Source organism: Aedes albopictus, unplaced genomic scaffold (assembly GCF_035046485.1).
Source record: "Aedes albopictus strain Foshan unplaced genomic scaffold, AalbF5 HiC_scaffold_615, whole genome shotgun sequence".
NCBI lineage: Eukaryota > Metazoa > Arthropoda > Insecta > Diptera > Culicidae > Aedes > Aedes albopictus.
The window spans coordinates 5,261-25,000 of NW_026917438.1; the positions used below are offsets into that span (position 1 = coordinate 5,261).

Here is a 19,740-nt window from a genome sequence, read left to right on the forward strand (position 1 = left end):
ATTATTGATGATTGATGATTGATGATTGATGATTGATGATTGATGATTGATGATTGATTATTGATTATTGATGATTGATGATTGATGATTGATGATTGATGATTGATGATGATGATGATGATGATGATGATGATGATGACGAATGCTTGAGTAAATGGGAAATAAATTGACAAAATCATGGCCCAAGAGAAGCTGGTAATATTTACCCAGATTTTGCCACCAACCCGGATTTGAGTAAAGGTTCTTTTACTCAGTTTAGAGTGTATAACTCTGTAACTATAACACTATAACGTGTAAGGTAGTCTTGATAGGTCTTGATAACGCCTGCGGATATGCAACAATCCCAGCAGCGGCGGCCAAATCGCATTTTTCGGCATTGTGCACTGCACTCCCTTGCAAAGTCGCGCACGTCACCGCGGCGGGCGGCCGTTTCGTCTTTCTCGGCCGCTGCCTTCCTTTCTGGACTGACCGACCAGACCAACCTGTCAAAAAACGGCCATCATCATTCTGCATTCGAGATCGTCGCCGTCGGTTGTTCGTTCCGCCGCAGCAGCAGTTTCCTTCATCATTGCTCGTTTTAGTGGTGGCCGTGTGACCGTCCGTCCGTCCGTTCCTTCGGTTCTGGCAGTAATCGGTTCGCGACGGGAATTATGTGGAAGGTAATGTGAAACTAGCAGTGATTGTGTCCAGCGTACTAGAATCGGATTTTCCGATGGGTGTTGTGGTGGCGCTACGCGATGGCCATCAGCCAATATAAATTTGCTGTATGATGGTGGGTTGCTTGCATCAGTGAAGAAAAAATATTGCAGTGTTTTCCTCCTGCGGGGCGCGTCCAGTTCAGCCTCGAAGTGAAACTAGTTCAAAGAAGTTCTTTCTCGGAGTTGTGAGGAAAAAGTTTATCTATACGTGGGCGGTGAGGAAAACCAGAATATTGGGGATCGGAAAATTTGAGTGGAAGTACCTGTCTAGTGGCGCAGGTGATTGAGGGGGTGGAGAGTGTCCAGAAAAAAAATCGGTGTCAGTGATCTTGTCGCATACATTCGGGTTGATGGGCGTTGTGTAACACTCAGCTCACAGTGACGACGATGATGGAAGAGGAAATTGAATAATTTATCGCCCGTACGGTATATATTTTGGAGGAGGATTCGCGGAGCGCTAGAGCTGGGCGGCGCTCGATTGGTGCGTTGTTCTTTTTTTTCCTCTTCACGTTGTCGCGCCCGTGAAGACCGGTTGAAGCAGGGGGAGTGGTAGAAAAATTACACTTGATCGTCCGGTTGTTGGAATTAATTGCATCGCAGGCAGGAGCCAAGAAGAAACCTAACGGGAATGAAAAAACAGAAGAGTGAAGAAAATCACAACACAACTGCGTGCGGAGTGGAGACAAGAAGAAGCCAATTGAATAAATCAATTGAATTTGGAAGGAGTGGTGTCGGTGTGTTCTGTAGTGTGCCCTGCTGGGTTCAGCGCGAATACCGACAGATGAGCTCCGCGCGCCGTGGAATGAGTAATGTGTTCTGGTGTTTGTTCAACTCTTGTTGTTTGCTTTGATTGAGTGAGGGTCGGAATCGGTCGCAGGGGTGCCAGGTGTTTTCCCATGTCTTTACAGTATATGTTTCTATAATTCTTGTAGAAAGCTTTTTGAAAGTTTCGACATAAAATTTGACGAATGTCGTAAAAAAGCTACTAGTGTATTGTATCATACAAATTGAACAATTTTCAAAAAAAAAAAGATTAGGTTGCCTTTGAAAACTACATTGATCTAATGGGGTTTCCTTCTGGATGTTCCTCCAGGAATTCCTTCATCAATGCCTTCTGTGGATTTCTCCAGATTCCTTTATGTACTCCTTCTGGGGATTTCTTTAGGAAATCCTTCAGAAGCTCCATTGGAGCTCCCTACATAAATTTCGTCTTGGGATTTCTCCGAGGTTTCATTCCGGAGATTTCTTCAGGAACTTGTAGAAAATACCAAGAAAGAAATCCAGGAAGATTCCCTGAAAGACCTTCATCAAAACGTTGGAACTCTGGAGATTTCCAAAAAAAAACTCCTGAAAAAGGGTTTTCTGGAAAAAATACGAATATAATCTTGGAAGCTTTTTGAAAATAGAGAGATTCTTTAACGGTATTCTAGAAGAAACTTCTGAAGGAATTCATGCAAGGATTCCTAGAGGAATTTTAGTTGAAAGATTCCTGAAAGAACTGCTAATGGAAATCCCAAAAGAATCCATGGAAGATCTACGGAGGAACTCTTGATGAATATATAGCTGGAATACTTGGAGTAATTTTAATAGGATCTTTGACGAAAACCACAGAAAAAAAACTTCTTAAGGAATGCCAACAGATTTCCTAAAAAAATCCAAGAAATAACCTGCAAAAGAAAATTACGGAGAAATTTCAAGGCAAATGAAAATCCTACAAGATTATCTAGAGGATTGTTAGGAATATGCTTGGAGAAATCTTATAAAAACTCCTCGAAAATAATGAAAAAAAAAAAAACTTCTGCGAGAAACCTCTAAAGATTATCTAGAGGAATTCTATAAGATTACCTAAAGGAATTTTGGAATGAGTCTAAGAAGTAACTCATGGAGGAATTCACGATGGAACTCCCGAGAAAATCCCGTAGAAACTACTCGAGAAAGTTGAGAAGACCCAAGTAACAATTTTAAAGTAATAAATAGGCATATGCATGCCAAATGATATTCTCCGCCTACAAAAAATAAATGAATAAAAAGTACCTAAATTAAAAAAAAAACACAATCTTTAAAAAATATGTTGCCAGGCATTTCAGCGATCTTCATCGAGATTTATCGTTGATCCTTCTCAGGGTTTATTTCCGAGCTGCCTCAGGGATTGCTCCAGGATGCAGGAATTCCTTAATTCATTTTTCACACATCACCTTTAGAGATTCATATAGGAATTCTTTCAAGGATTTTTTCCCGGATTCCTTACGGATTTCTTCTTGCATTCCTACTGAGATTTGATGATTTCCGGGATATCTCCCGAAACTTATTCAGGTATTACTATGGAGATTTTTCCTGCATCCCCATTCAGAAATTTCTTCCGTGATTCCTGCCTTGATTCTCCCCGGGTTTCATTTAGTAATTTATCCCAGTTTTCTTTCAGAACTCTTCGCAGATTCTTTGATTTATTCCATCAGGGATCCTCCCAGAGATTCCTTCCGGGTTTCATTTAGAGATTTCTCCCGGGGGATTTCTTCAGACTCATTTCGGGATTCCTCTCAGGATTCCTTCCGAGATTTCTTTTGGAATTTCTTCCGAGATTTCTTCAGGGATACCTTCCGGGTTCCTCCATATGGAGTTCCCGGGATTCCCGCATTAGATTTTCTTGGAATACCACCAGGGAGTTTTTCAGGGGTTTCCTTCAGTATTCTTTCAGAGATCTCTCCAGGGATTCGTCAAGCATATTCTAAACAACTCCCAGGTGTTTAGGGATTTTTTCAGGGAATTCTACCAAGATTCCTTCAGAGATTTCTCCCGGGCTATCTTCATGGATTCATTCTAGGATGCCTTCATCAATTCTCCCGAGATTCTTTAATTAATTCTTCTTGGGGTTCCTCCCGAGATTCTTTCCGGGATTTCTTAATTTATTCCTACATTGATTTCTCCCGGAATTCTGTCATGGATGTGATGTCTCATGGGATTCCTACCGGCATTATTTCAGAGATTTCACAATCGCTTGACTGGAATACTGGAATTCCATCCCCAGCCGCCTGACACATTGGATGGAGTGTAGCCGTTCCACAAGCTTCGATCATCATCGTTTCCTCATTGGCTGGTACGAAAATTCCGCTTGCACTGCGCACATCTTCCAGTAGCTCGAGATCCCTAGTCATATACCTGGTAGCTCCGGAGTCCAGATATCAATTGTTCTGCTCCTGCCCTGAAATCGTCGAGAGCACCGTACAAAATGCGTCAGTTTTCTTGCTTGCTTCCAGAATTCTCCGGACAAAAGTTCGCTATGTGGCCAAACTTGTAACACTTCCAGCATTGTGGGCCATTGGATTGCTTCTTGCTTTCAGCGTTACCGTGGACGACTTCCGGTCTTGCTTTGAACTTATCCTTCGCAACGAACGCTGTTTTCTCGCTTGGCAACTGTTCTTCCTGAAGCAAAATGGTCCTGATTGAATCGCCTGTTATAGCCGTTCCCGAGTTCTTCAGTGCCATGACCATTGGTTGATACCTTTCAGGCAATCCAGCCAGTAGAAGAACTCCGATGAAACGCTCCGGAATCGGGAATCCAGTCTCGTTCAGTTGATGGCACGTTGAAATCATTCTGTTCGCATAGGCTTTCATCGTTCCGCACAACTCTAGATCTATCCAAATGAGCTTGTAGAGCAGGCCAACCTCCCGCACCAAGCCGGTCTGCTCGAACGCGTTGTTCAGCTTTATCCAAGCATCCCTAGCTGCTCTGCCCTCACAAACATGGTAATAATTTGCCGGCTCCAAGAACAGGATAACCTTCCTCCCTCTCGCCTTTCTGTCCTTAACAGGATCGACGGGGTCTCCCGTTAGCCTAGTGGTTAAGGCCATGGATCGCCAAACCGGAGACGGCGGGTTCGATTCCCGTTCCGGTCGGGAAAATTTTCTCGAATTCCTGGGCATAGTGTAGCATTGTCCTTGCCTCACAATATACAAATTCATGCAATGGCAGGCAAAGAAAGCCCTTCAATCAATAACTGACTGTGGAAGTGCTCAAAAGAACACTAAGTTGAAGAGCAAGTTCCTCCAAAAGAGGAAGAAAAAGACATTAGCTGTATTTTAAGCTGAAAAAATATATATCTATACGTTAGAACAGACTCCGTTAGTATCTCTCAAATAGCACCTAGAATCTGAGTAAATATTGATCAATAATTTGGTAAGGAAATTTCGAACAATCTTATTAAGAATTTAAATGTGATTTCCAAATAAAAATCTTTCTCCGATCTGTTTATGAGTTATCAGGGAATTCTGAGCTAAATCCATTGTAAATTTTACCAGATATGTATAAAAGTTTTATAGAAAGTATTCGCCATGGAATTTGATAATGTGTAACAGAATTCTCGATAAATGCCAAGAGCAGCTGTGTATGTTTGGTCTGTTTATAAACATCCCAGGTAACCACTAAGCATTTGAATACGCCGTACAACAGACCGTTTTCAGCATTTGAATTGCTTGCAGCCCTACATAAGCAGTTCGAATGCATAGCTGCCTTGAATTAGCATTACCTGTGCCGCTCGAAAGCTTTCGTCTTTTAATTAACATTTGGACTGCCTGAGATGTTTTCACTCGGAAGCATTGAAAATGCTTTGTACCAGTGCTACGAGCAAAGAGTATGGGAGATATGTTATGCATTTGACAGCTCATGCCGTCTCTTTTACATGGTTTACAGACCTCGTTGACAAATTTGGACATCTCTGAGTTGCTATTTTCGATTTTCTCTCCCTTATCAGAAAATACCGGAGAAAACATTGGATTGCTTCGGGGATTATTCCTGAGCTGTATCAAGGATTGCTTCAGGATCCTTACTACTCTCCCGTGATTCCTTATGGAATTTATCATGAACTTTATTCAGAGATACTTTCCTGGATTCCTTCAGGAAATTCTCCCGGGATTCCTTGATTGATTTTTCACTGATTCCCTTTGGAGATTCTTCTGAAGATTCAAATAGGATTCAAAAGATAATGCGGGGCAAAAGTTCACACCTAACAGTCTTTATCAAATAACTATTAAACAAAAAGAAAATAATATTATTTTTTCTCGTTAAACGAGTCCTTCACAGAAAAAAATAATTAAATTTAAACGACATGTAAATCATAGTAATAGTTAATTTACACGGATTTAAACGAATAAATGATTTAATATTGAGTTAAAATAGATGCACATATTTTGAGCATTGAAAAACACTCAATTTTACATTTTTATCAGCTTAATATTACACGACGTTACATTTGCATGTTTGTGTTTAAAAATAAATTGAAAACCATCCGATTTCCCGTTTAAAAAGCGATAACTTTAAACCATCGTGTAAATTTACACCATCGCTCGTTCGAAACATAAAATACAAATGGCCTCCATAGGCTCAGTTTTGTTTTGCTGGCGACCGCAGGAATTGCTCTTTTGGAAAGCACCGGAGGATGCGCTGTTCATAAGATTTGCGCCGTGTTTTAAGTGACTGAGGATAGCACACGAATGCAAGAAGGCTATAACGAGTGCGTGACATCGAGTGTGGATTGCGATCTACCAAACCACCGGATCCTGCAAAAACAACAAAAATCTACGGCAGCGACGCCTTCAACAGCAGCCCCAGCGCATCCTCCGCTGCTCCGTTTTGCGATGCGCTTGCATCGAGAGTAATAACATTGATGTAGCAGTCTATGGCAAAACAGAGCAGATGATGTTTTGTCCTTTTGCGAAAGGACCGTAGTTCAACCAAAGCATTATTGAATAACGGGCCGTAGAAGCATGAAATCTAAAGCTGTGAAAATCTAGCTGAGCGATTTATGAACTCACCGTTTATATTTACACGAATTGTATTTTTACACGACTCAATTTTCAGGTCGTGTAATTTTAAAATGTCACTCAATTTTGCGTTTATTTCGATGCTCCAATTATGTGCATCGAAATAAACGGAAAATTACACGAAAATTTTAACTGTGTTGTCATGTTACCTTCGAAACGTAGTACTAGATTTTTTCACGTTCCTTTTGTAGTTATAATAATAAAAAAATTATTACAAGTTACTCATATGCGAACTTTTTCCCCATACTGGGGGCAAAAGTTCGCATTGTGTGGGGCAAAAGTTCGCACACCATACCAACTGGAACACGGCCTGGCTCTCAGCTTTTGTATAGTGTATTTTATGAATTCTTCCACAACTATAAACTAAGAGCTTTCCTTTCCAGCGTTACTGAAGTTGTCAAAATACATTGTGGGGTAATTATAGTGGTAATTGTTACACAAATACTTGAAAAAATATCTAATATGCCGCAGAACTATTGACCGGGACCGTAATTTTATTCTAACCTCCGTCAGTATGGTGATGTATTATAATTGTAATGTTACCAACTAAGCTATGAAAGACCCCAAAGAAGTGTTGATCAACTAATACTCTCAAAAACTTTCAAAGGATGCCATGAGTATGGCAAAAAATGATTTTGAAACATTTCTTTTTGATCCATTTTTCATTTTTTGTTTTAAATAGGCGAACACAATGATTCCCTTATAATCGATCTTCTACCAAAATTAAGTCCAAATCCTCTGTCGGAACGATTTGAGGATGTATACTATACATATCATACATACAGGAGATACTCAAAATAACTGGGACAGTTAAAATTTTCACTTTTCAAAAAATGTTCAACTCGCTGTAACTTTTCGAAAAGGGCATCAAATATTCTAATATAATAATAATTTAATAATTTAATAATAATAATTTAATAATTTAATAATAATAATTTAATAATTTAATAATAATAATTTAATAATTTAATAATAATAATTTAATAATTTAATAATAATAATTTAATAATTTAATAATAATAATTTTTACTGTAAGTTCATCAACTAGTAGTGTATCAGTGGTTCAAATTTGGAAAAGGTCGGGCCATTCTACACGAAGTTATAAGGATTCTAGAAAAAGGTATAATTATCCGATAGCAAACTTTGAGCTGTTATATCTCCGGATTCAATGAACCGAATGCAATGAAATTTTGTTCATTTGTGACTAATATAATGAACTTTGAAAAACAGTTTACCTAATTTGAAATTATTAATAAGAAAAAAAGTTATAGCGATTTCATTTATTCTATGTTTTTTTAGTAAATTTATCTATTTTTCATATGCATCCCATTACATTTTCAATTTAATGCCGGCTATTTGGTTGCTTTCCTTTGAAACATTAATATATTCAAGTCAATTAGAGGGAACTTAAATGAACTATAATTACTATTTCAAATTTTGAAACGATGATGAAGTTTTAGATAAATTGGTGTTAAATTAGAAAAAATATCTAATCGTTATAATTTCCTTTCGTGTAAAGAATTTTAATTTTAGTCAAATGTTTTTAATATCTTATTATATAAGTCATAAATGATCAAAATTTCATTGCATTCGGTTCATTGAATCCGAAGATATAACAGCTCAAAGTTGGCTATCGAAGAATTATACCTTTTTCTAGAACCTTTATAACTTCGTGTAAAATATCTCGATCTTTTCCAAATTTTGACCACTGATACACAACTAGTTTGTGAACTTACAGTAAAAATTTGAGAATATTTGATGCCCTTCTCGAAAAGTTACAGCGAGTTGAACATTTTTTGAAAAGTGAAAATTTTACCTGTCCCAGTTATTTTGAGTATCCCCTGTATATAGTAGTTTCTATACGAAATTGTCATTGCTTTAAATATTCTGTAACTATATTGATATTCTAGATTCAGAAACATAGTGCGAACTTTTGCCCCACTGTCGAGGCTTCAACTATGTTCCTTCCTGCAAGAAACACCAAAAGTTTTTTGTTTATTCAACTGCATCTCTCGAACTACTATGGAATGACGATTCTCAGATATCAAGAGGTTATGCAATTCTTCTTCTTTCAGTCATTACAAATTCTTATTCCAAAGGTCCAAAAGTTACATCAAAACAGTTAGAAACACATATTTTTGCATAACTCTGCTACTGCATAACGAAATCGTTCCAATTTTTATTGATGAGTAACTGACCTGATAACGTGTCGAACCCATGCAGGTTGCTTGGGTTTTTACCTCGTGCGATGAGAAAGTCCCACTGCGAACTTTTGCCCCGCATTACTCTACAGAAATTATTCCTGGCAAGCCCGGGGAGGTCTTTTGGGGATTGCTTCAGGATTTTTTTCCGAGATTTCTTCAACATTCCATTAGAGATTGCTTCCAGGAATTCCATGCTAAATTCCTTCCGGTGTTCCTTTAGGGATTTCTTCAGGGATTCTTTCAGAGATTTTTCCACACTGCTGCTTCCAGGATTTCTCCAGGAACTAAGTAAAGAATGACCAAAAGGTTGAAGTTCCTCGAAAAATCAAAAACACACGCACACCTACAGGAACTACTTCCTGGAATTTTCGAGAAATCCTTCCGGAATTCTTCCGGGAATTCCTTCGAAGGATTCCTGCAGGAACTTCTTCTGGGCTTCTATTTGGAATTGCTTCTGGAATTTCTTTCGGAACTCTTTGGTTGATTCCTCCGGCAACTTTTTCTGAGAATCTTTTGAGAATTCTTGCCTAGAAGGAGTAATACTGAAGCAAAAAACTAGAAAAATCTAGGAAATCTCTGGAAGAATTACGGGAATACTTCCTGAAGGAATCCTGGCAAGAGCGTTCGATAATGTTTATAATTAAAGACGGAACCTCTTTAAGAATCTCAGGTGAAACTCCTGGAAAAACCACGGAGGGAACTTCTGAAGAAATCCTAAATAAACCTTTGAAAGAATCTCATTAAAAACTTCTGGGAATCCCAGAAGATACTCTTGGTACAAATTTGTGGTAAAAAGCCGCGAAGGATCTCTTGGAAGGAAAGTCCGGATGGAATTCCTGTGGAAGTTTGATTCTCTAACGTCCCTCCGCATTGCGCATTTATGTGAATAGGTATGTTGTAAAAGTTCCATTACGAATTTCTTTTCTTTGTATGAAAACTTCACCAAATGTCTTAACACAACTCAATGCCATGCCTAACTTCTAATTGTAGACATATTTTCACATCTGGCATCCCTGATTTGAACGAACGGAGCTGGTAGGGGGGGTCTTCCGAACAAATAACACCGAACAAGTAATCGAGAGTGTATAGTATACCTCACAAACTATTCCGAACACCAAGCGCATACAGGTTAGAGTGGGTCATCGTTTATATGGAACAATCAAAAATTCAATGGTATCCCATCAGATCAAAGCTTTTTTGATTCCATTTCAGGACCCAAATAAGTGTGCAAATTTTGAGCGCGATTGGTTATGTCTACGTTTTGCGCATCGCGTTTGAAGTTTGTATGGGGTTTTACATGGGAAAACACACTTTTTTGCATTTTTCTCATAACATGCTCGATTTTTCCCAAAACCATGTAACCGATAAAGTGAAAACAAAGCCTAGGTTGTCCTGAAAAACTTTGTCGAAGACCGCGAAGTGATCTGTTGCTTCTGAAAAAAGTTATAGCGTAGACATTGCTTGGCGAAACAGCATGATTTTGTTGCTATTGTTATTCCTTTACATGTTAAAACATAAACACATGCATGTGGTTCGTTGATTATAACTATTTTCACAAGCATCGGATCGCTTTGCGGTCTTCAACCAAGTTTTTCAGAACATCCTAGGCTACCATTTTATAGTATCGGTTAAAAAGTTTCAGACAAACTTTTTCAACTTATGACAAAAATGCGAAAAAGTATGTTTTCCCATACAAAATCCCATACAAATTTCAATTGCAATGCGCAAAGTGTAGACGCAACCGATCGTGCTCAAATTTTACACAGATACTCAGGACCCGAAACGGAACCAAAAAAGCTTTGATCTGAGAAAACGGTTCCGATGACCCACACTAATACAGGTGTTACTTTTGCTAGAGTGACGCAGAACAACGACAACGGGGAACAGAAGAACAAGAAGAATAACATGCCATTGAGAAGAAAGCGAAACAAGTTTCTTGTGCCTAGTTTGTACTGACTAACTCGCGGTCGGTCGGTGGGTCGCTTCGCGGTGATGTGTTGTTAACCTACTCTTGTCTACTGTTGTGTTGTGTTTACGGTGTTCTGTTCTGCGCGTTTTTGTGGCGAATCGCGCCTGGGTTGGTTGGATGGGTGTGAAATGAGGAGCCCTGAAGAAGGTCTAAAATTATGAATGAGGCGGAGCTGTAGTAGGTGAATGTAGGTCTCCTACAGGGAATGGGTGATTATGGTTACCTACGTAGTGAAGGGATTAAGCTTTATCTGTGGGTATTGTTCAATGTACCACTGAAATCTTCGCAACTCTTATAATAATTAGTTATTGATCACACAATGGAATGAATACAAAGTGTCATCCTTACGTAAGCAATCGTGACGGTCGTGATGCATATGTTTCAAAAAGGGGTGGTGCGAATTGATCATCTTGATTCTTTTCGTTGAAACTGTTAATTTGTACCATCATCCATACGTATTCGACTTGTGCTATTTGTTGTAAAAATGTCGAAGAAATTTGATATTCGCTGGAGCCACAGTGAATCGAAGAATGAGCCTTGATCTGATAGAGAAGTAGGACTATCTCGGCAGGGCTTCAATTTTGGGTACTTTCCGCTATAAATTAGTCAATGTTGAACCAATTGCCTTAAATTATGTACACTTACCGTGTACGTATAGTTTCTAGTCGTGTATAAAATCACTACTCTGTAAAATGCCATAAAATTTCCTCAGTTTCTTGGATATCTTGGATATCTCCGATATCCATCCGGTACGGCCCAGTATCTTTTCGTAATGTAAAGTTCCTTGAATTACACGGTTTAGCATTGTTATCTCGACGTTTGCTGAACCAAAATACAGTTCGAATGCACTTGAACTTGCGCAAAATTGGCTGTTGGTTGAGGAGACTAACCAGTTAGTGGTCGGTCGTCGGTCCGATGATAAGAACCGACGAGTATGCTTCCTGTCGACTGACCGATGAAGCCGATGGTGACAATGGCCTCTGCTGTACGGCCTTTGGCGGCGGAAATCTTCTGGGATTGCGCGTTATCAGGCGAAGCTTGGTTTGGACTTGGACGTTTCTTATTCACGTCTATTATCGCATTCTCTCGCGTTAGCTTCAGTATATAGTAGGTACGTGCGGAACATGCGCCTCGGATTGAGAAAAATTTCCATTTATAAGTGGGTGTTTGTTAGCTAGCTGTTTGTCTGAGCTGAAGGGTATTGTGCCAAGTTGCACGCAGATGGCGTTACGACGCGCCGGTCAGTGTGCGCCGGGAGTTGATTGACTTATCTTGTTGGTTGGCATTCATATGAGACGAGGCATATGTTTAGAGGGGCGTCGTTGTACCCTCGCGACAAACGTGTCCAAATGGCAGCTGATTAGCATAATGCTAAGAACATACGAAAAGAATTGTGTGCTACCAACGAACGCAGCTACATGCCATAGCTATTCATTTATCATGTGAACAAAACTTAGATTTTTCCCTTAGTTTCACTTTCAAGCAAGTTGTTTCGCTTCTGGGTGAGTATTCTAGCTGCTTTCGTCGCCAACGGAAAATCACGTTTATCAAAACAGCCGGTGTAATCCCTAGAGAAATCCTTGAAGAAATCTCTAAAATAGTTCCTTGGAGAGTTCGCTGGAAAGTCCCCAGAGAAATCCCTAAAAAAACCCAAGAGCAATCCCCCTGCGAGAAAAAGGAATACGTTGAGAAATCACCTAAGGAGTATTTGGATAAATATTTAGAAGAATCTCTGGATCGAGTATTTTTTTGAAGAAATCGTCGAATGAATGTCTTCTATATATAGATATGCCTAAAAAATCTTCAAAAGTCACTGGAGGAATCCCAGGAAGAATATTCCGCGGAGAAATTCTTGAAGGGGTTATTAGAAAAATCTGGAGAACTTCTTAGAAGAATTTTTGGATAAATCACTGGAGAAATTTCTTCAGGGATTCATTAGAAATTACTGGAGGAATCCCTGCATAATCAATAAAGAAATACTTGAAGAAATCTCTATAGGGGTTTCTGGATAAAACATTGGAGGGATTCATTGATCCGTTGACGGAATCCATAGAGGAATCCTTGAAGAATTCCCTGGAAAATCCCTAGAGAAATCCCTAGACACATTTCGGGAGTTAAAGAATCACTGAAGGAATCCTAGCTAGGAGGAAACCTTATAAATCCCTGGATAAATATCTAGGTCAATTCCAGAAAATAGACCAGGCAGTTTGTTTTTGAAATAAGACACCAGCAAAAACAAACTGCCTGGTGGCTCTATTCATTCTGTACCTACCACTCGAACAATAAAGACTAGTAGTAAAGTACAACAGGTGGCTATGTATGCGGAGTGTGAGAGTAAGTCTCGGCTTCATAAAAATAATTCGCTCTCACTTATAGTTAGTGGACACAAACAGGAGTGTGTTGTGGATTGGCATCTAAGCCGAAAGAGTGATGAGTTTGTGAATTAGGAGTGTTCACGATGTGGCTTCGGAGTCAGTTTGGCTTTCTATTCCGCAGAATCATTACTTGTTCTGTTGCTTAGTTGGTTAAACCGCCGGTCTAGCGAATACGGAGTCGTGAGTTCGAATCCCACCAGAACGCGATTTTTTTTCACAAATTTCATCTCTCAATTTGTCAATTAGCAACATTTCGTGCCTTCTAATTACAAGTTTTTCCAGAGTTTCTTCTCTATAATTCTCCATGAACTTCTCCTAGGATTCCTACCAGGTTTCATCTTAAATTTCCTCTAGAGAATCTTATAGAGGTTCGTCCCAGGGTTTCTCCTGGAATTCCTCCCGGTATTCCATTCAGGATTTCTCATGGGATCCCTTTATATACATAATTCTCCAGGGAGTCTTTCATTGATTCGGCCAGATTTATTTCTGCGGGATGCCTCTCGGCATTCCGTCAGGTATTTCTTCCGGGATTTTTCCGCGACTCTCCCAGAGATTCCAACCGAGATTCCTTCATTGATTTCACAGTGGAAACCTTTAAGAAATTCTTCAAAAATGTCTCCTAGATTTCCATCAGGGATTTCTCGCGAAATGCCCGGGATTTCTTCCTTGATTCATCCCGAACTTTTTCAAGGATTTCTTCCGGCATTTTTACCGGGATTCCTTCATTGATTCCTCTCAGGATTCATTCCCTTGCGGATTTCGTCTAAGGTTACGAGATGCCACTGGATTTATTAATTACTTCCGATATTTTTCTTATCGATTATAGCCGAGACTGAATCAAGGATTCTTCCTGGGTTTTCTTCCGGGGTTTCTTTCGGAATATCTCCTAGAATTCCTTGATTAAATTTCCCTAAATTAGGTGATTTCTCTTAAGATTTTCTTCATCCTGCATTCATTTAGGGATTTCAGGAACTCCCGATGATTTCGTTAGAGATTTCTCCGTGAATTCCTTCCGCCATTCCTTCATTGATTTCTAACGAGATTTTTTCAGGAATTTTCCCGGTATTCTTTCCGGCATTTTTACAAGAATTCCTCCTGGATATTTTCACACGGTGAGATCGTTCCTATCTATATTTGCCCATGGATTAGTTCAAAACTAGCAGATAAAGCAGATGGTATCAAAACATTTTGTTATTTCAAAAAACTGCAAACATCTTTGTTCTATTTTGTTTCTCTACAATCGGGGAGGGGTCATCATTTCTTTCTCGTTTCAGAGAGCGAGTAATGGCGCTTAACCCTGGCTTATGAGTCAGGACATAAGGAAGAAATTCCTTTGCCCCATCCCAGGAAAGCATCGATGGAGTGTCATTAACTTTCTTAGCAAAGTCACTCCTAACGGTTATAGGGTCTTGTACCATTTGGGCAGGTGTACCTATTTTGGGCACTTGTCGCTGTAACTAAGTCAATCTCAAACGGATTGATTTGAATTTTTGTATAGAGTTAGGCACGTACAGTATCTTACTTTATACAAAAACTCAAATCAATCGGTTTGAAATTGACTTAGTTCTACCGGCAAGTGCCCAAAATAGGTACACCTGCCCAAATGGTACAATACCCTACATACAAACCCAAACCCCCTGAAAATAAAACGGTTGGTACGTTTGTCCCCGTTTCTTCTTTTATCATATTCAAAAATTGCGTTAATTAACTATGTTATAATAACATAAATATGTTATAATAACATAATGGGGCACGTTCGGTGTAGTACTAGATTTGTAGTAATGAGCTGAATTTTAGTATGGTGAGAAGGTCAGTTCTCTGTTTCTGCAATGAAATGGTACAAAACGCGTGGGTATTATGATTCCTTGCCTAAATTGATGCTGTTTGAGCCAAACTTTGGATAACTATGTTGTTTATGTTGCAAGAAATGGAGAAAACAACAACACTGTTACCCAAAGTTTTGCTCAAACAGCATCAAATTAGGCAAGGAATCGTAATACCCACGCTTTTTGCACCATTTCAGTGCAGAAACGAAGAATTGACCTTCTCTTCATCCTAAAATTCAGCTCATTACTACACCGATCTGTCCTATTATGTTATAATAACATAATTATGTTATGCATAAGTGGATAATCTAATTGCTAATTGTTTTTTAGCTCTTCAAGCCCATTGTTTTTTAGCTCTTCAAGCCCATTGTCTGCACAGTGGGCTTGGCCGTTTTAATATTTGTATCACATCATTACTGGTATGGTTAATATTGACAAGAAAATATCAGAAGAAATTCTGATATTTCCAGGATGCTTTTCAATACTGGCTGTGTAAGTACTAGAATAGAAAAGAAATAGGAAGAAAAAATCCTGAATATTTTCAGGAATTGCTTCAGATTTTTCTTATTGAATTCTCATATGATTTTTTGTGAGATTCCGTCAAATTCGATATCACCCGGGATCCTTTCCGGGATTCGTTCATTGATCCTTCCGGGGTTTTCTTTAGGAATTTCTTCTGGGAATTCTTCGGGATTCCTTCTGGCACATTTCCCGATATTCCATCAGAGATTCCTTCATGATTCCTCTCAGGATTCTTTTAAGAATTTCCTCCGGAATTCCAAGTGGAATGGTTTTACGGATTATTCCCGAAACTGAATCAGGGATTCCTTCAGGGTTCTCCCTCGGTTTTCTCCAGGGATTTCTTCAGGCTTCCTTCATTGATTTCTCCCGAGATTTTTTATTTTTTTCTCCAAGGTTTCCTTTAGAGATTCCTCGTGAGAATAATTCAGACATTTTTTTCCATTCTTTCAAAGATTTGCCCCCGGGATTCCTTTAAGGATTTGTTTCGGAATTCCGTCTGAGGTCCCTTCATTCGGAATTTTTTGGCATTCTTTCAAGTATTCACCCTAAATTTATTTAGGGTTTTATTGTGATTCATCCTGGATCCTTTCAGAAATTTCTTCATACCATCATTGATGCTTCTCGGCTTTTAGGAATTTATCCCAGTATTTATGTTGGGCATTCCTCCCTTGATTTTTTTAGTAATTACATCAGGGATTCTCTTCCGATTTTTCCTGGAGTCCCTCCATTGATTCCTTCTGGGATTCCTACCGGGATTCTTCCACTGGTTATTCATGGGACCGCATCAGGGATTCCTCCAGTATTGTTCCTGCGTTTTCTACAGGGATTCCATCAGGGATTTCTTCCGGGCTTCCAATAGGAATCCCTTCCAAAATTGAATTTCTCCATTGATATTTCCTCTAATTTTGTCGTTTTTATATTTTCAGGGATATTTATTATTCCGGGATTTCTCCCGGGATTCCTTCGCGGATTTTTCCTGAGATTCCTTCCGAGAGTTCTTCAAAGATTCCTTCCATAATCCCTCCAGGTTTTGCTCCCGGCATTCCTACATTGTTTTTTCTTGGGATTCCTCCAGGGATACACCACGGAGAAACAGATGTCACACTCCGCCCGTTTCCAATCGATCACCTTTTTAACGGTTAATTCAAATTTTCGGTAGTTAGTCAATTGACCACTCGCGGCGCTGGCATCGTTTTTGCTCCTGTTTACACACTACCGCCACCTGGTGATGCCTCAGCCAAACACAGTATGTTTAGCATTAGGCGATTTCGTTTTCGTGACGTTGTTTTTTTTAATCAAATTTGTTCCAAGTGTTACGTCTGTTTCTCTGTGGATAAACATTGCATTACTGTTGACAAAACATTATCAAAAAGTTTTAATATTCGGTGCATAATAGGATAGAAATTTACTCCGTCATATGATCTATTTACCGTTAGATGAATATCAGATGAAAAATAGCCAAGAGTTAAAGATATTCCTAGTTACCTTTGTCAATGACTCATTAGATGAAAGTAGGAAGATGTGGAGTAGACTATCAATAACCAGCCCCTATAGCACTGGAAATCGATTATTTACGCAAAATTCCACGTTACAATTGCACTCCACTTACGACTTCACACAATGTTTCTCATTTTGCGTATGACGAAGCAGCAGCTTGCTAGACGAATTGTTCTTCATCGCCGTTCGATTGTCGCTTTGCCAGATTCACTTATTGAACTGACCTTACAATCACTGCACTTCAAAGTTGAATTTCACTGCTGCAGAATGCCGCAAATTCTGCTCAATCATTGATATAGATTGCTTTTTCCCAATGTAAACAAACAAACTGTGTTTGTCCTTGGGAAGATGCAGGCATATGTGTGCGTGGGGTTGCTGCATACGAACAATTGTATTTCACAACCACTGAGAAAGATTTCTTTGTGGCACTGTGATGGTGTTTTATGATATGGTGGGCAAAAATATTAACCGAAATATTTTGATCGATGATATTCTAAAGTTACATGTATCTAAATTTAAAAACTTTTTTGCTCAATAGTACTTTGAACACATGATTTGATTTGGATGACGAAGAATTTGATCGACTTTTCGAATACACAACTACGGTCAAATCTTAATTTTTGACCATCCTATGTACCATAGTGTCGCGTAGAACCAATTTTATTCTTGTGACACGAATAAAATTCATGTTTTGCCCAAATCAGACGTGGACTAGACGGAATTATAATTCGAGGGACAATAATTCAATCTTATTATTTTAGAGAAGTGGTAGTTGTTTTCACGTGATATGGAATCTAATTTATGGATTAATCATTGAAACCAAACTGATCATGAAGCAATAGGCGAGATGCAAGAATAGACTCAATTATTATTGGTCGGTGCTTAACCCTTATGTGGCCGGCAGGGTACCCGGGTACCCAGCACCCATTTAAAATACACGGTATAGAAAAAAGCAAAAAGTTTGCCGGACACATAACGGTTAATATGACGGGAATTAGTCACAGGCAAACATTTTAGAAATTTTGTCATTATCTGTACAGGTTGCGACAAAGGATGAACTCGACGCCTTATTTGTCGTTTGTTTTATGCCTCTTTTACGGGACAATTGCCTACTGTGACCAAAACACATCAACAAAAATTGATATTGATTAGACCATATCGTAAAGCTAAGTCAGGCCAAACATTTCAATAGGTCCTATCTGCATTTGAGAGGCTGTCTTTGTTTACTTTCTCTTTCAATTATTGCAATGTAATGGTACACTTTTCAACTATTTTTGCAGTAGAAATCAAAAGACGATTGTTTTGACCATCGTTCAATGCAGGAAGACAATCATAATACAAAAAAAAACAGCTGAGATATTAACCTATATTAACGAAAGTGAGGGAAACCAAAGAGAGCCTCTCTTCTGCAGATAGGACCTTTAGACATGTTTGGCCTGAAGTGCTCAAAAACAATTCTGATAAAATCGGGTCACTACACTAAATATATGTACTGATATAAAAAAGCAATAGCAAAAACCAATTCATGTGCCTCAAAACCACTCATCCATTCAACAGAGATCCTCCCAAAATCCAGAAGCGATTCGCCACTAAAAATACACTCAAACAAATGAACACCACTCCTCATTACGGATTACCAGACGGTCTACGGCGCGCGTGGCATCATCTTCCCTGCGAACACGTGCCATTTTTTGGGCGGGCAGGGCTCTGAAGCGTTACGACTCCACGACTCCACTAACTGTTTGTGAGCAGTGTTGTGTGATATGAATTTCAAACGAATGCGTCATCATTACAATGTAGGTACGCTGCTGAGGCTTTTCTGCTTCTCTCGGCACCTACCAATTGTGAATGGATCGTTCTGTGTTGTGGAAAATAAATTTTATTGTTTAATGTGAATTCTTCATTTTTTTCCGTTTTCAGAAGGTTTGACACCGATCGAGAAGCATTAAAAAAACACGGAGAAGCTAATCTGAAGTGATTATTCAGACAAATCTGAAGAAGAAACTACAAAAAGGCTAGAAGAATCCAAGAAGAATCAAAAGTGATAGTGATTCTCACACAGCCTACTTATACTGAGAAGCTCCGTGGAAGCTGATGTGGTGTGATGTGACACACGAAAGAAATGAGAGGCGTTAGGCAATCGCAACCGCAGCAACAACAACAAAAACAACAGCAACGTGCATTTCGATTTCGCGCAGCAGCCTACTACCATGGGAATGGGGCGAGAATTCCCCCTATTAGCGTGTGATAACGACGATATGTGATGATAGTTTGCCGCATCGTACAGGAAACGGCAAACGAAGAAGAAGAAGAAGAAGCAGAAAGAAGGGAAGTGTGTGGAAGTGTAAATGCAGTTATCGTCGTCACCCGCCCTCTGTCGGCCTTCCTGTCTGCGCCAGTAGTGTATGTGTGAGGGGATTGATAGTGAAATTCGGGGCGTCGTCGTGCAGTGAGTGCGCTGGGGATCAAGTGTTGTGGGGGTTTGGACTAAGGAAGAGATCTACAAGAAGGAGGAGGAAGAGTAGGAGTTGCAGGAGGAGTTGAACAAACAACCGTAGTAGTGACGGATCGAACAAAGTGGAAGCTGCAAAATGACGGTGGATTTTAACGATTACTTTTGGGTGAGTTGTGACGCCAATGCATTGACTGTGGTAGACATTGAAGAGGATGAGATCGTATTGTTGTGATGTGCTTGATGGTTTTTAATTTCTTTTAACGTAATTTCTTAGTGATAGGTTTGGGTAGTTATCAAACATTGATTTTAGATACTGATAGCCAGATACTTGACTCATTCAATTGAAAATCTAATTAATCCTCTAGTTAGCGTAATGG

At 39.3% G+C, this 19,740-nt stretch overlaps 1 long non-coding RNA gene across 3 annotated transcripts; it reads left to right on the forward strand.

The window, feature by feature from the left end:
- The first annotated feature begins 368 nt into the window (after positions 1–368).
- Positions 369–19,529, forward strand: LOC109401471 (uncharacterized). Of its 3 annotated transcripts, none has more exons than XR_009995900.1 (2): positions 369–977; positions 18,829–19,529. It is a non-coding gene; the product is annotated as an uncharacterized LOC109401471 (long non-coding RNA). The 3 variants fall into 3 exon arrangements; XR_009995899.1 differs by having other exon boundaries at positions 369–772; XR_009995898.1 differs by having other exon boundaries at positions 369–659.
- The last annotated feature ends 211 nt before the right edge of the window (positions 19,530–19,740 follow it).